The sequence below is a fragment of the Nothobranchius furzeri genome, chromosome 11 (assembly GCF_043380555.1).
Source record: "Nothobranchius furzeri strain GRZ-AD chromosome 11, NfurGRZ-RIMD1, whole genome shotgun sequence".
Lineage (NCBI taxonomy): Eukaryota > Metazoa > Chordata > Actinopteri > Cyprinodontiformes > Nothobranchiidae > Nothobranchius > Nothobranchius furzeri.
Genome location: NC_091751.1, coordinates 22,439,932 through 22,456,584, shown reverse-complemented (window position 1 = coordinate 22,456,584; position 16,653 = coordinate 22,439,932). Strand labels below are relative to the sequence as shown.

The 16,653-nt window shown below is 43.1% G+C and overlaps 2 protein-coding genes across 4 annotated transcripts in view; one reads left to right on the top strand and one right to left on the bottom strand.

The window, feature by feature from the left end:
- Positions 1–16,653, top strand: part of LOC139073250 (uncharacterized) — a 176,291-nt gene that overhangs the window by 81,169 nt on the left and 78,469 nt on the right. The gene's annotated exons all lie outside the window — the stretch shown is intronic.
- LOC139073252 (uncharacterized) overlaps positions 7,339–16,653 on the bottom strand; it is a 30,412-nt gene continuing 21,097 nt past the window's right edge. For all 3 annotated transcript variants that reach the window (XR_011521943.1, XR_011521944.1, XM_070556221.1), the window contains exon 3: positions 7,339–8,683. The gene's annotated coding sequence lies outside the window, so the exon portion shown is untranslated. The remainder of the gene's footprint in view (positions 8,684–16,653) is intronic.

Here is a 16,653-nt window from a genome sequence, read left to right as displayed (position 1 = left end):
TGAATGATTCTACATTTTATACATCCATAAGGGGTTGTAACTCTAATACACAGTGTTAATTGTACAATTGTTTGTGTCCTGAGCAATTTATAAATTTAATTTTGAAAAATATCATCTTTAGAGCCTCACAACTTCATCACAGGCACAAGTGTGTGGACCCCCTGCAATCTTGTGGAGAACCCATTAGGGTGCCAGGTACCCAGGGTTGGGAAACACTGCTATATACGGTTTAATGAAAATAGAAGCCATTTACTGTTTGCCCCTCTAATCATTTATTTGGTAGTACCTATGTAAAAAAAGATCCATTCCATCAATATGTGACATGAGAAGATCTAAACACGTGTACTGATAATACCAATGATGTACATTTTAACTGATCATTTGTAGTAAAGATTAACAGTTATGGCATGAAATTGATCACAAATATTGTAATGAAGTGCTCTGTAACAAAGGTTATGTGGATGCATTTCTTTGTCCTTGTTAGATTCAACGTGGAAGTTGTTCAACATGGTTTCACACGCTCTGCCTTGGAATGACTGCCTTCCAGATGCCAAGCAAAAAGACACCTTGGTGTTGTGACGGTGCAAACAGCAGCATGTAAACAACATGTAGGTGTTGGAAGTGTAAACATGGAGTTGTACTGGACAAGACAGCACAACTTCAAATTTATGAGCCGAGGACTTGGTTGTCCTTTGTTTACATAAGAATGATGATGATGCACATTAAGGAAAGCAGCGCAAATGTTTCTTTCATATGCAAAGTACTTGTATTTCGGAATGGATAATTTATTATTTATAATTAGTGTCATTGTTCTCTATGTCACTTTTTTACTCATATCTGTCAAGTCCTTGTATGTGTGTGAGGGAGGCCTATATGCGGGTCTTTGTTTTTTACGTCTTAACACTGAGGTGTACTCTACACCACAGCATGACTTAAATGTTGTGAGACTATTACTTTACTCTGTCTACATCATCTGTTTACATAAGCGTGATGATGGACATACTGACTGTCCCACAGACTAGGTACAGGTCTAGAGGTGATCGGGCTTTCTCGGTCTTGGCTCCTTCTCTCTGGAATGAGCTTCCACTTGATATTAAACTGTCACCTTCGCTGCATGTTTTTAAGAGTCGTTCGAAAACTCATTTTTATTGTTTAGCTTTTATGTGACTTGTATGCTTTTATGCTCCCTGTTTACATTTTGTATGGTGCTTTTATGTCTGTATGTTGTTTTTATCTCTTTTTTATTGCTATCTGTGTTTTTACTGTATTTCATGTTCAGCGCCTTGGGCTCCTGCAGAGGCAGTGGAAGGTGCTGTACCAATAAAGATTGATTGATGATGCACATTATAGAAAACAGTTTTCACTTTTGATTCATAAGCAACGTATTACTATTTTGGTAGAGTTGATTTTGTATTTTAAATCTTTTTCATTGTTCAGTCAAGTGTGTGTGTGTGTGTGTGTGTGTGTGTGTGTGTGTGTGTGTGTGTGTGTGTGTGTGTGTGTGTGTGTGTGTGTGTGTGTGTGTGTGTGTGTGTGTGTGTGTGTGTGTGTGTGTGGTACATTTTAGTGTGTGGTGCCTTTTCAGTTGACATATTTGATTTGTGATTTGTTTTTGGAGAAGCAGAGATAAGCAAAGGTGAGCAGGTGCATTTTTTTGATAAAATTATTTAACCTCGTAAAAACGTTCATATGCAAACGACCAAGTGTTAATGATCCACAAATAAAAACTTTGACTGTTAAATTTTGAAAGTATTGATAAAGAGTACTAGGAAATTGGTTATCAGCAGGGGCCATTTGTGTGTCACTACAGTTTACAGTAAAATAAATGAAAAATCAGAGATGTATTTTTTTCACAAACGTACTTGTTGGAGTACGTAGAGCCGGTTACTGTTGACCAGCAGGCATGATTTTGTGACAACAACTTTTACAGTGTAGGAGCTACAGACATTTCAATGATTTAAAAATTCAAACAAAAAAAAAATCAGACAAGTATGTTTTCTAAAAAGTAAATGCTGTAAATGCACAGTTAGAGATTATTTTTTAAATATTCTGCAGAAAAACTACAGAGGTCCAGGCCTCGATGTCCTCAATGGTAGATACGGCCATGGTGGTGTCTAATAGTGGGTAAATGTTTTATTTTTACTCACGCAGCTCTACACAGATTTCCATGGGATCAGAAATCAAAACCTGCAACACTCCTTTTCTTGACTGGACCTGTAGTCACCTCAACATCTGATGCTGTACAGAAGGAGGAGGACAGAAACTTCAGCAGCGAGCTCTGAAGAAGACTGCAGTAGTAGTTGAATGTGTTAAAGAAGAATGGTGGTGAAGATGACCTCCATCCTACAAAACCCCTCCTACCCACTGCGTTCCACTGTGGAGACCATGGACAGCTCCTTCAGAGGCAGACTGAGACATCCCAGATGTGAAACAGAACGCTACCGTAGGTCTTTCATCCCCTCTGCAGTAAGAGTGTAGAACTCCTCAGTTTAAGCTGTACTGGCATGATCCTGGTACACAATAACACCAATGCAGTATTCAGTATGTGTTCTATATTTGTGCAATACCAGATTTACGTGGTATGTCTGTGTCCCTTACAGCATGCTGCATAGTTCTGGAACCCAAGTTTTTTTTTTATTTGTAGTTTTTAGTGGTCGAAGTTTACAATAATAGCTTACTGCCTATTTGTTATGATTTCTCTTCAAATGATTCTGGTGAGTGCTGGTGCTGCTGTAACAAGTGAGTTTCCCCACCGTGGGATCAATAAAGTCTGTTCTATTCTATTCTATTCTATTCTATTCTAACAATCACTTTCTGCTATGATTAATAATGTATCTTCCTTCAGTGCATGTAACAACTCTGGGGTGGTTTTTGATTTTAAAAAATTCATAAACAAGTTGACTCATGAGTCAAGTAGTTTTCATACCTCCAGATTTTTGAAGAGAAATAATAACAAATAGGCAGTAAGCTATTATTGTAACCTTCGACCACTAAAAACTACAAATAAAAATGAAAAACTTGGGTTCTAGAACTATGCAGCATGCTGTAAGGGACACAGACATACCATGTAAATCTGGAATTGCACAAATATTGAACACATACTGTCACGAACAGAACTCGGAAGACCCGTGAAGACGCCAAACACAATGAGAGTAAAATAAAAAGTCTTCATTAGGATGCAGAGTTACCGGAGTTGGGCAAGGCTGGAGACCGAGTCGGAGAGGAGGCGAGGGTCAAAACCAGATCGGACATGCAGATACGGGGAACAGGCAAGAGGCAAGGCTGAGGACAGGCGAAGGTCGTGGAGGCAGGCAGAGTACAAGGCAGGGGTCAGGAGTAAAAACGAGGTCCGGAGGCAGAGATCAGGCAGGGTGGATGGCTGGAGAATTTACTGGCACAAAGGTTTCAATGATCTGGCCGGGAACTGGTGGCTGACTGGTGAATATATAGCAGGGGAAGCAGGTGTGAGTGCTGAGCTGAGGAGTCAGGAGCAGGTGGAGTGGATGAAGCTGATTACAGGAACAGGTGAGATGAATGGAGTTGATTGTGATGCTGACTGAGGTTGCTAGGGAAAACAGGGCTTGGCTGGAGCTTGGTGAGGGGACCAGGTGAGCTGAATGAAGAGGCAGAGGAGGGTGAAGGATGGGAGTCATGACACATACTGAATACTGCATTGGTGTTATTGTGTACCAGGATCATGCCAGTACAGCTTAAACTGAGGAGTTCTACACTCTTACTGCAGAGGGGATGAAAGACCTACGGTAGCGTTCTGTTTCACATCTGGGATGTCTCAGTCTGCCTCTGAAGGAGCTGTCCATGGTCTCCACAGTAGAACGCAGTGGGTAGGAGGGGTTTTGTAGGATGGAGGTCATCTTCACCACCATTCTTCTTTAACACATTCAACTACTACTGCAGTCTTCTTCAGAGCTCGCTGCTGAAGTTTCTGTCCTCCTCCTTCTGTACAGCATCAGATGTTGAGGTGACTACAGGTCCAGTCAAGAACAGGACCTGTAGGGTACAGGGTCCTAACAGCCCGTACCCTCTGGGGGGTACTTCAGGAGGATGGGGTACCAGGCCCTCTGATACGGGCTGTAAGGACCCGGTACGACTGGTGTCAGAGCTCGGTCTGCATTGCCGGCAGTTAGTCGAGCTCATTTCTGGTGAGAGTCGGCTGCCCTGATGCAACAGGGTTTGTACTGTATTGTATAATAAATAGTTTTATATTTGACATGTTTGATTAGAAACTATAAATGTTTACTAAATATATTTGTATATGTCATAACCTGCCTTCATTTTATTTCTTAAGAGTAAAATCCCTCTACTGTGGATTTAGTTCTGTGTTATAATCCAACCCCTCCTCTTTAATCCGGGCTTGGGACCGGCAGAAGTGACCCAAAAGGGAAACCCTGGCAGAGTTAGTTGGTTTTTTTTTATTTTATTTTTATTTATTTATTCATTGGTTTGGTGCTGGATGAGAAGCTCGTCCATTTGCCCTTTTCTGTCAGCTGTTATCTTTTTAAGGCGTAACAGATTTAGGTGTTACACCTCTGAGCCAGAACCTTCTCCAGAACAGAGTGAATGCTGCCCAGAAACAAGCTGTTTCCTCTCTTACTAAAATGCACTCTGTCTGGGAGAAAAAGAGCGTTGTTGAAGAACCTGACCTCAGGATGCTCGATGACCAGGCCCCCAAAGCTCCTAACGGCCCTCCTCAGTGAAGAATTAACCTGTTTTCTGTTGTTGTTAATTCTTCCTGGTTGCCCGTATCCCCACGACTGACGTTCGTTGATGGCGGAAAAGGCTATTCTCATTTCCGGAAAGTCCTTATGGAGGTGGGACAAATCCTTTTGGATCTGAGAAGCCAGTTCCACCGGGGAAACGTGACCCAGATCGTTTCCTCCAGCGTGGACGACCAGAATATCTGGAGGACCGTGTGTGCGAGCCTCGGAGTAAAACCTGGGAAGGACACCACCCCAGCCCATGCCTCCTTTACCAAACCATTGGACCTTAGCTCTGAGTCCAAAGTTTGGCCCAAACTGCTGCTGAGCCGCCTTTTCACCCCGTCTGATGTAACTGGATCCAATCATCCAGATTACTGGAGTTCGAGGCTGCTCAGACTTGATGGTAGATGCAGTTTTTGGGGGTTCGGAGACACTTTTGGGTCCTGAGTCCGTCCCTTTCCTACAACCTTTGAGGCGGATCATAGTGGGACGTTTCTGCTGAGGTGTCTCTCTTCTGTAGTACTGGGAACGAATATCCTGAGTACTGACAGAAGGCTGGTACTGGTTTGTCTCTCTTCTGTAGTACTGGGAACGAATATCCTGAGTACTGACAGAAGGCTGGTACTGGTTTGTCTCTCTTCGGTAGTACTGGGAACGAATATCCTGAGTACTGACAGAAGGCTGGTACTGGTTTGTCTCTCTTCTGTAGTACTGGGAACGAATATCCTGAGTACTGACAGAAGGCTGGTACTGGTTTGTCTCTCTTCTGTAGTACTGGGAACGAATATCCTGACTACAAGCAGGTTTTTGGAGCTTTTCACCAGATTCCTGCTGATCTGTGCCCTGAGTCCCACAGTTAGTAGGCAATGAGGCTTTTGGGTGGACCTCGCTGACCTGAACCTCTGTGTTGAGAGAAGAGTCAATTATTTCATCATAATTGACCTTAACTCCTCGTTCTACGATTTCAAACCAAGAAAGACTTTGTGTGGTCTCCATCTTTAAGACGTGTGAAATATTGACGGGTTTGAAGAGAAAACTGTGACAAAATTCTCAACTATCTGTCCCAAACAGTCAGAAAACTGAGGAGAAACAGTATGTATCGAATGGAGTCACGAGTGTTTGTGAGCTAGAGACTTGTCTCTGAGATCTGACGAATGCTGTTCTTTGGTCTCTGTGAAAACCAAGAGTGATGTCACCAACTGCTGTCCTTTGATCTATGAACTCACCAAGTGAAGAAGAGCACTACCTTAATCCTTTTATGTACGTGTCTGTGCGTGCGCGTGCACGCGTATACGCACGCGCGTCCAGATTCTGAATTGTATTTTAATCATTTTATTAGAAGCTAAATGTTGCTGCTAATGTTTTTACTCTACAATCGGTGCAACACAAATAAAAGCTAACACTGAGTTAGCATGTTTGATTTTCTAAAACGACGACATTCGGGCAGAGTTCACGCAAGAAAAGCTAACTAATATAGTGTGATGATGAGAAAATAACCTGACACGGAACTAAATGGCAACATTAATATTAAATGGTTGTTTTCTGCTCGTAAATACTGAAAGTTTTACAGAGAAAAAAACGACTTACCGGTCTTATTTGAAGCAAGTTTGAAAGCAATAACAGTGGCGTCGCAAAAAAACAAAATTGGCGTCGCTTGATGATGACGTACGTTGAAAACAAACTTTATTGACAAATAGATACAAACAAAATATTGTGCGCATGTTTTTCATGGACTGAAATTATTTTATGTGAATGTGGGACCAGAGTTAGCAGCAAATATCTGACAAAGAAAAGGAGATGAGTGAAACATTTATTTATTTAATAATTTATTTATTGTATTTTTTACTTTTTTTATTTTTTTAAGATAATGAATGAAACATTAATAAAAACATCTCCCTGACCGTATCTTCCTCAGATGAGCTGGAGGTTAAATAAATTGTTGATCATTGTAACCACAGCCTCCACTGACTGTGATGGTATTGTTGGTTTAAAGGATTATTGGTGGTATTCTAAAACCATTAACTTACATATATAATTTATCCTTTCAAACTGGTTTCCTCTGAAAGGCAATAGCCAAAAGGTTTAAGCAGGGTAATAAACATCTACAACTAAGGCCAGTGTCACTCCTTCCACAATGTTCAAAAATCCTGGAAAACTGTTTAAATGTAGGCTAGAAAACGTGTTAACTATATATATGAAACACTAAACCATAGTCAGTACAAATTTATGGAAATGAGGGACTTGTGATATGAAACAAGACACCAATCAACTAAAATGCATTGTTGTAAACACCTGCAAAAGGCTCCCGAGCCTTTAATGGTCTCTTAGTCTAAGTTGCATTAATTTTGACTCTGGAAAATAAAATGTGCTCTAATGTTATTTTGTTTCTCTGACAGACTATATGTGTCATTTCATAAAATGTAATGCCCCCATCCCCACTACACACACACACACACACACACACAGCAATGTATTAATGAGAAAAAGATAGTAAAACAAAAAAAGACTTTTATATTTCCTGTGAATCACACGGGAATAATGCGAGGATCCAACCTGAGGTCAAAGGTGAGGTTTTGCTCAGAGGAAACAAACCTGAGACCTAACAAAAGAAGCCACAGACTCAGAATCACTGAACACTTTAATACATTTGAACGCTGAACCTTTGAGTTTATAATGACCTGAAACCCAACTTTCAGTCCCTGAAAGCAGAGAAAAGCTCCCGAAAAGTCTCGCCTCACATCGAGCAGAGAGCCATTTGTCCCTTTGGTTATGAACATCTAAACTATAAAATCTACAGCAGTACAACGTGGACGATGGTGCTGGTCACATTCTTTACTGTCCCTGTGCTATTTACAGTTATAAGCTAAATATGATTTATTAATAGAAATAAGAATAAACGTGTGTGGTTGGCACCATTCTGATCCACTGAACAGGAAATGATGCAACATTTGATCTATTCAAGCTGATTTAGTCCTTATTAACACACAAAAGCAAAACACGTGTTTTCTAATAGAATTCAATTAACACAATTTAATTAAGTGTTTTGGACTTTATTATTAGGATTTTTTTTATTTCTTAAGTTTTCATGTGAATTGTCAAAAGTCCCATTTTTGCATCAATAGATGAATAAATGTGTGATTCTTTACTTCATCTAAAATGTTTAAATCCAGTTCCTTAGAGGTGCAGCAGAATGTTTCAGTCTGATCATCAGATTTTCTGCTAAAAGCCTAGATTTGTGTTCAAGTTTTTTTTATTGTCTAAGAATATACATGAAGCCATAAAAATGATGCTAATCACTTAGCTTTTTTACTTGAGCCTGCTGAACACACATCTAGCTGTTCTGGGCTAACTTGGCACACAGCAGGAGCAGAATGAGCTCTTTCCTCAGATAGATGCAAAAATACTAATGTGCATCTTCCTGTAAAGTCCAGTAGAGGGCAGTGTGGGGCAGTAAATAAACCCAGGTGATGTTCTGCAGCCTTACTGGGGTAGAGGTCACTGCGTGTTTCCATGAAACATTCATGTGTTCAGTTTTACCGCTGACTTTATCCTCTCAGCTTTCTGATTCTGTGACCTGTTTTATCGCGACCTCGTGATCCAGAACACAAACCAGGAATTCACGGATGTTTTCTCCATAAAACTGGAGTTTAATGACAACGAAAAGGTGGATTACAGATGTCGTCTTGTTTCTTTTAAAAGTAAAACGCTCATCTTCACAGGTGGAGGCACTGACAGCCTGGTCCTCCAACATCCGCCTCATCTCAACAGGAAAGAGGGAGTCGTGTCGTCTATGTCCATCCGTCCAGTTCAAGAACCATAAACCCACGTTCTCCAAGTCAAACCTGCAGCTCCTCCATCACCTCCATCACTATTGTCCTGGGTCCAGTCAGGATCAGGTTACTGACGGTCCGGTAGTCGTGGCAGAGGACGTTCAGTCCATTCACGGACACAACATACTGACACACCTGGAGACACGAGGACAGACAGGAGAGACGATGGAAACCTGACTGCTTTCATGTTTATTACATATTAGTCATTTCATGTGTTTTACACTAAAGATCAGTTCTTCAAGTTTGAGCCTTAAATAAATCAAAAGATTGTCACACATCGGATTAGCCACGGATTGACAAATGATGGTGTTAAAGCTGTTTTAGTCAAATCTTAAAGACTCCATATTAAATCATTTAAATATCTTTACTTGGAGTTCGGGTTGTGAAGGAAACTTCTGCTCAATGTCTGTAAAACTGACTCAGACATTTTTGTATTCAATTCCAAAAGTCAGCCACGCGTGGACGAACATCCAATCATTAGTTTTGAAGAGTTTCATTAGAATCCAGAAGTGGTCCATGAAGATTTTGCAAACATAAAAAAACACACAAATGCACAGGTGAATGAATCAAACACACCCAACACAACCCGTGGAAGGATTTTCCCTTCATCTGTTGTGCTGTTGACTTGATACTGGCTGGTTTAGATTCCCTCTGAAACAGAAAAGCTCAGTTTTTCTGTATGATTGCTGCAGCCAGCACATTTCCGTACTGATGCTCCTCAGCTGTGATCCTCAGAGAAAAAAGCTCCTTTCACCGTTTTAGCTAAACATTCAAATCATGTTTATTCCAGGTGTTCAGTTATAAAAGAGGAGTGCAGGAAATCCCAGGCCATGATGTAACCAAACACAGAAAGGGTCAGTGAACCCGTCCAGAACTCCAAGGTCATAAAGATGTAATTGAGGCTGTTTAACACTGGGAACATCAGAACAGCCACGCCTGCATCACTCATCTAACCAGCTCAGTGGCCTAGTGGTCTGTGTGTCCTGAGACTGGGAGATCGTGGGTTCAAATCCACGGTCGGGTCATACCAAAGACTTAAAAATGGGGCACAATGCCTCCCTGCTTGACACTCAGCATTAAGGAGTTTAGCTGGAGGGTTAAACCCGCGCACAGCCGTGTCTGCAGCTCACTGCTCCCTCAGAGGTGGCTCAAATGCGGAGAACAAATATCACCAGTGTGTGATGACCGACCCAATCAGAGCTCTAAAAATCATCCTTAACACTGTTTGAGGACAAAAAAGACAAAGATTAAAACTTCCATCCCAACTATTTCCGCCACTTCAGAGGCAAACTAAAAGCTGCTTGAGAGGCTGAGTCGGGCCGCGTGACGTGCTCTTTACAAACATCAGCTGCCATTCCAAACTTGCGTTTCCAAAAACTTTATTAAAGTAACTCCAATTAACTCGAAACAGCGCGCTCAAAATCAAAAAGAACAATTATCACAGCGATCAACTGACGGTCAACAAAAATATGCAGCAACCCGCTCACCCGCTCCTCCATTCCCCAGATTATCTGAGCAGGTGCAGGAGATGAGGTTAAATCCCCACCCATGATCACCTGACCTGACACTGATCTCTGTTTACAACAAACAAACCCCCTGGCTGCATGGTGGCGCAGTGGTTAGCACTTTTGACTCGCAGCACAAAGGTTGCAGGTTCGAGGCTCGGCTGTTGCCTTGCTGCGTGGAGTTGCGTGTTCTCCCCATGCATGCGTGGGTTTCCTCCGGGTACTCCGGTTTCCCCCACAGATCACAACAAGGTTATAAATTGTAAGTCACTTTGGATAAAAGCGTCTGCTAAATGAATAAACATAAACATAAACCCACCAAAAACACATCAATAAACATTTATATGTCTCCTATACCAACTGAAAAAGACAAAAGATGCTGCATTTGTGTGTGTGTGTGTGTGTGTGTGTGTGTGTGTGTGTGTGTGTGCGTGCGTGTGTGTATGTATGTGTGCGTGTATGTATGTGTGTGTGTGTGTGTGTGTGTGTGTGTGTGTGTGTGTGTGTGTGTGTGTGTGTGTGTGTGTGTGTCTACAGATGACATCATGAAAAAGTTTACACTTTATGCCGGCTGTAAACTGGCTTTCAGCCGAAGACCAGTCAGTTACCAGCCACTTATCTGCCAGTTCCATCACACAGGGACACGCCTACGGTCCCAGGGGGTGTGTTTAATTTGCATAAATTATGCAAATGCAGGATGTCACCACAAGATGTCGCTTTACTACACTGTTAGGTTTTTGACACTGTCACGGAAAGGCTCTCATGCAAGACAGCAGAAGTTATTTATTTTTGATATAATAGATAATGTTAATACTTCAATACCATATATGGGTTATACTAGGAAAGAACCAACAATAGTTAGTAGGGCTTTGTTGGTCCTTATTTAAATAGTCACTTAAGATAATGGGAAAACATCCTACAGGTTTGTGTCAGGTGGAGGAAAACATTAGACGTTATTTTTATTTGTTCTTCGTATGATGATCTACGGAAGCGTATAGCATTATCCTGAAAAAAATTAAAAGCTCTGTTTTTCTGAATTACTGAACTATTTTGTTCAGCTGAATGCAATATGCTTCCGTAATGATCAGATATCTTGGTTAAGAGAAGATTTCATTTAATAATCTCATGATTTTTTGGATTTGTCTTATAGATACTGGGCTTATAAATAGAATGAAACTCTGACCCACACTTTATTTTATTCTAAGTTGATGGACAGGGGACATATATATATATATATATATATATATATATATATATATATATATTTGCTACTGTAGGCTCCTCTGCTTGACTATGGAAGCAGTAACAAAAACCAACTGCCCTTCTTCAGGGTATATGCAGGAATCTTGAAGTTTTTTTTTTTTTAGGCAAGTGTGAAATAGTATAATTAAGAGAAACCTTATTGTTACGGTTTCTAAAATGATTTTTCTGTACATGTTCAAGTAACGATGTGTAGTTCTTAACATTAATGTCTGGAATTATTCATCGAAATGTTGTTGAAAATGAATGAAAGGATTCCCAGTTATTGAATAATATTGGCGGCTTTGTAACAAATAACCATAAAAATCAGGTCTAAAATACATGGGAGCTGGTCTAGGGCCCAATCCCAGTACTCGCTCTTGCACCCTTCAATTGTGCATTCCCGGCCAGGGGTGCAAGTGCGTAGGGTGTCCCGATTCTCAAGTACGGAAGTTGACCACACCCCATTGCACCCTTAATCTGCACTTCACCCAAGTCAGCAGCAATGAGGACCTTGGGCAAGGTTATTACCCACAAGTCATTGCTGCAGGAGAAAAGGCTCAAGTTCCTTTTCTGAAAATAAGTATTATCTAATGAAATTAGTTCATCAATTAGTTGATGCTCTGAATGTTTTAGACAAAGTAGCAATGGTTACATTTATTTCAAATAATTGCTTTGTTGTTTGAAAGTTGTCAATAAAGGTTTTTGGAAAAAGTTTCACAGCGACCAGCATCCCGACATGCGTTGCGATCGATGACGCAATACTCCCTGTCTCAATTTGGCAATTATTTGCACACTTGTGTACTATGCACTTGAAGCCTTACAGCACACTTTCAAGTGCACTTTGCTGAAGACTGCAGGACGCAGTGCGAGTATTGAGATTGGGCCTAAGTCTCTGGGTGACGCCTTATTAGACTCCATGTTCCCTTCTACGGGAGCCTGCGAGGACAAAATTCATTTACTACTTTGCAAGAAAAGGTTACAAAACTTTCACTATTCATAAACGTAGTTGTTTTGCACATTTCCCTCTTCTTTCCCAGGAATTTTTGACCCAAATGGCCATCCGTAGGTGAGGTCTTTACTCGGAACACAAACATGAAGGCAAACCGGCGCATGACCTCACTTTTTTTTTTTTTTTTTTTTTTTTAACGTGTCCTGTCTGGCTGTGAAGCAAGCAGAATTGATGTCTGAATGCTGGTAACAAGCCTTACAGTTTTACTCTCAGGTGGAGCATCAGAGCATCTGCTTTTAATGTCTCAGGTGGAGCATCAAAGAGTCTGCTTTTAATGTCGCACCTGATATTTAAAACTTTATTGTTATTGTTTTTGAATGCTTTGTAATTTCGACCAGACACGGAGACAGAGGTGAAAGAGAAAGGAAAAGAGAAAAGGTGGGGAGAGAGGGGGTTAGGTGGGGGGGGGGGATTCAACAAAAATAAACAATAATGAACAAGAGTCTGCTTCTAGACCTGCAAAATGAGACGAGAAAAAAGCAAAACATAACAAAAAATGGGACACAACACCAATATAACAAAATCAAGCTATCACTGCGTCAACTTGATGAAGAAATATATAATCAATCATTGTTTAACTAAACAGTCACACGATAATATACCACAGTGCATTGAGTGCCCACCATAGTCTTAAGACATGTGTTGAACGTGCCCAAGCCCATACTTATGAGAGCACCATGTGAGCACCTGTGTGTGTACACGCGCTTGTTTATGTAAGGTTTATCTATAGGAGCGTCCAATAGAGAGTGTGAGGGACCACAGATCTGCCCCCCAAAGACGCGTAGGAGACGGGGGGGGAGCTCCAAGTCCCAGAGATCCAGGCGCTGCCCCAGAACACAGGAACCCCAAGGAGCCCGCAACCAGAAAGGCCCCCGCCCCCCTCGAGAGGCACAGAGGATCGCCCCGGGGGGCCACAACCAGCAGCCGGCAGAGCCCCGGGAGATATCAGCGGCAAGTCCTCAGGCCTGCCCGCAGCCTCCCACCCCCTAGCCGGCCGAGTCCAGGACCCAGCGACCCGGGACCCAGGGGCGACCACCCCCGCCGGGGACCCAGCAGAGCCCAGGGACCCAGACCCCCCCAGGCCGCCACCGGGATTGATCAGGCAGATGCCAAAAATCTTAAACTCCCTGACCCGGGAGCCACGAACACTCAGGCAGACCAAGGCATCACACCCACACCAGGTGTGACAGGGGGGAGGGGAGACGAAGATCTATATCATCAAAGGAGGTCCCAGGAGAAGGGAGGAGTCAAAGACCCCACCTGACATATACAGTCATACACAAACACAGTCACACACTCCCTCCCTCATGCTCACACATGCACATACAACCAAAGACTTACAAAAATACACGCCGGACACCCATTCATGCTCCCCATACACACCCTATTCACTCTGGTCCCGGTAATGCTGCACATGGGGTACAACCACCACCGGTTACCAGAGTTTGACCCTTTCTGCTGGGGTGCTGATGAGCAGGCTCCCCCGCCCACCGCCGAGCACAGCAACCCACCACCCCAGACCCCAACCAGACGGCCAGATCTCCCTCCTAGTCTCCAGCCCCAGGCAGCCAAGCAACAACAGAGGTGTGCTAAGACCCCCTGGTCTCCCTCCACCTGCTCCAACATAGTGTTGTGTGTTAATGAGGTGTATTCTATTGCTGTGGTGAGCGGGCAGTGCGGGCATTTTCTGGCCTATGCCAGCTGATGCCACTGCACCACCCTACTTGCACCCACAGCCCTTGGTGTCTAAATGCAGTTTAAAATTCGAAGTGGGCACCGGCACTCGGGAGGAGGCTGAGAACTCCCCCTGCCAAGTGCCGTTGAATGTGCTCACTCCCAAGGCCCTAAGTGTATGTTTGCGTGGAATGTCGTCGGTGGAAGTGCATAAGGTGCAAATAAAATTGGGGGGCAGGAAGCCACAGGAATGCGGAAATGGGGTCCATACCCGCACTCCTCGACTTGTCCACCCCCCAAGGTCCTATGTGCATGTTTGTGTGATGATGTGAGGGAGCAGGAGGAGAGAAATAAACGGGGATGGGGAGGAATGGCTGGTAGGGCTTAGCCCTCCAGGGAGCCAGCTCCCCCACTGACCCCAATAGGCACCTCCGTTGTCATACCGCCGCCCAGGGCATGGAGACCCCAGCCCATCCTGCCAGGGCCCAAAGCAGCAGCATCACAGAGCCCCACAGAGCCCGAGGGAGCCGACCCAGCCCCACCCCAGCAGAATATCTATGCCCATCCCTGCATTTGCACAACTTCCAGAATTTATAAGACATAAGACATCCAGGTAAGGTTGGGTCCTCCCCCTCCTGGACCTCCCCCTCCCCTGTGATGGGACAACAGAGGAGCCAGGGCCTGCCCTACGCCCCTGAACCCGGGCCAGGTACTTCTGCGTATTCCTGCCTTCTTCCCGGCAGCGTACATGTAGGGACCCGACCCCCAAGGCCCAGCCCAGATCCCCACACGGGGCCGGCCACCCCAACACCCCGAGCCCCCAGGCCCCCACCCAGACCCACCCAGGGGCAATGCAGCCGCCAGGCAGTGACCCATGGCCGCCGCCAAGACCTCCAAGGGGCTCCACTCACAACCGCCAGCAGTACACCCCCCGAGGCAACCCAAGCACCTCCAGAGGGGGGGAACGGCCCCCCAGTGCCAGACATCCCCAGTGAACCCATCCCCAGGGAACATCCAGATACTCCAAACTCAGACCCTCCACCCCCCCACCCACACCATCCCGCAGGACATCATCAACGGCCCCCCATCACCGCTATGTGATGGAACCGATCAAAGGAGCCCAGAGAGATTTATTTGAAGTGGAAGCAGAGGCTAAATCAAGTGCAATATGATCTAACAAAAGATTTCTATACTGGTTAATGCAGAGATTTTCTCTATTTTTCCAATTCAAGAGGATAGTTTTCTTAGCGATGCATATGGCAGTCAGAACCACGTGAACCAAAGATTTTTCAATCGGGACATCATCCAGGTTTCCCAGTAAACAAAGAGAGGGGGTGATTGGGATATGACATTTCAGAGACTTTGACAGGTCTTCACATACTCTACCCCAAAATTCCTGGACAGGTGGACAGGACCACAGTGCATGAACGTAATTGTCAGGAATGTTGTTTGTGCAGTGTGTACAGATGTCAGACGACACAAACCCCATCTTGAACATCCGATGACCTGTATAGTGTACTCTGTGTAGAACTTTGTACTGAATTAATTGTAAATTGGGGTGTCTGATCATTTTAAAAGTTTTTAAACAAGTTTGGGACCAGAAGTTCTGGTCAAAGCTGACTGATAGATCCACCTCCCATTTTTCAATAGGGATTGCTATTCTATCGTCTATTTTGGACAGTGTCTTATATACTTTAGACAGTAGTTTAGGGGGTTTGAGATTGCAGAAGTCTAAAACCCTTGGCGGGGTTTGTAATTCTATTTTATTGAGCTTAAATTTTTGTTTGACTACAGATTTGATTTGGTGGTATTCTAAAAAGCTATTCTTTTCTATTCCAAATTGGGAGACTATTCTATTAAATGGGATGAAGTCCAATCCTTCATATATGTTTTCCAGGTATAGGATTCCTTTATTTTTCCAGTCCAGAAGGTTCATCATTTTATTATTTTGCAAAATATCAGGATTATTCCAGATAGGTGTGCGTCTGCATGGTACTAGTGAAGACTCTGTCATTTTAAGATACTCCCACCATGCTGTCAGAGAAGTGCTGATACTAATACTTTTGAAGCCTTCATGTTTTCTTACGCTTGAGCTAATAAATGGTAAGTCTGAAAGCTCTATCGTATTGCAAATTGTCTGTTCTATGTCTAACCAGGACTCATCTAGTGGGTTATCTTGCAACCATCTTGGTATATATTGCAGCCTGTTGGCTAAAAAATAATAATAAAAGTTGGGTAGATCCAGTCCTCCTCTGTCTTTGCTCTTCTGAAGCGTTTTTAAGCTAATTCGTGGAGGTTTATCCTGCCAGAGGAATTTAGTAATTGAGGAGTCCAGAGATCTAAACCAGTCAGCTGGTGGTTTGTTTGGGATCATTGAAAATAAGTAATTTATTCTGGGTAAGACCATCATTTTAATTGTAGCAACTCTTCCCATCAGTGATATTGGTAAGGATTTCCATCTAGCAAGATCATCCTCCACTTTCTTTAAAAGTGGGATGTAGTTTAATTTGGTTAGATCTGCTAACTTGGGAGAGACATTAATTCCCAGGTATGTGATATTACCTGACTCCAGTTGAGTATTAAGTAAATTGACAAAAGAGAAATTAATTGGTAGAACTGTTGATTTTAACCAGTTTATAGAGTAATCTGAAACTTTTGAAAAAGAGTTTATCAGT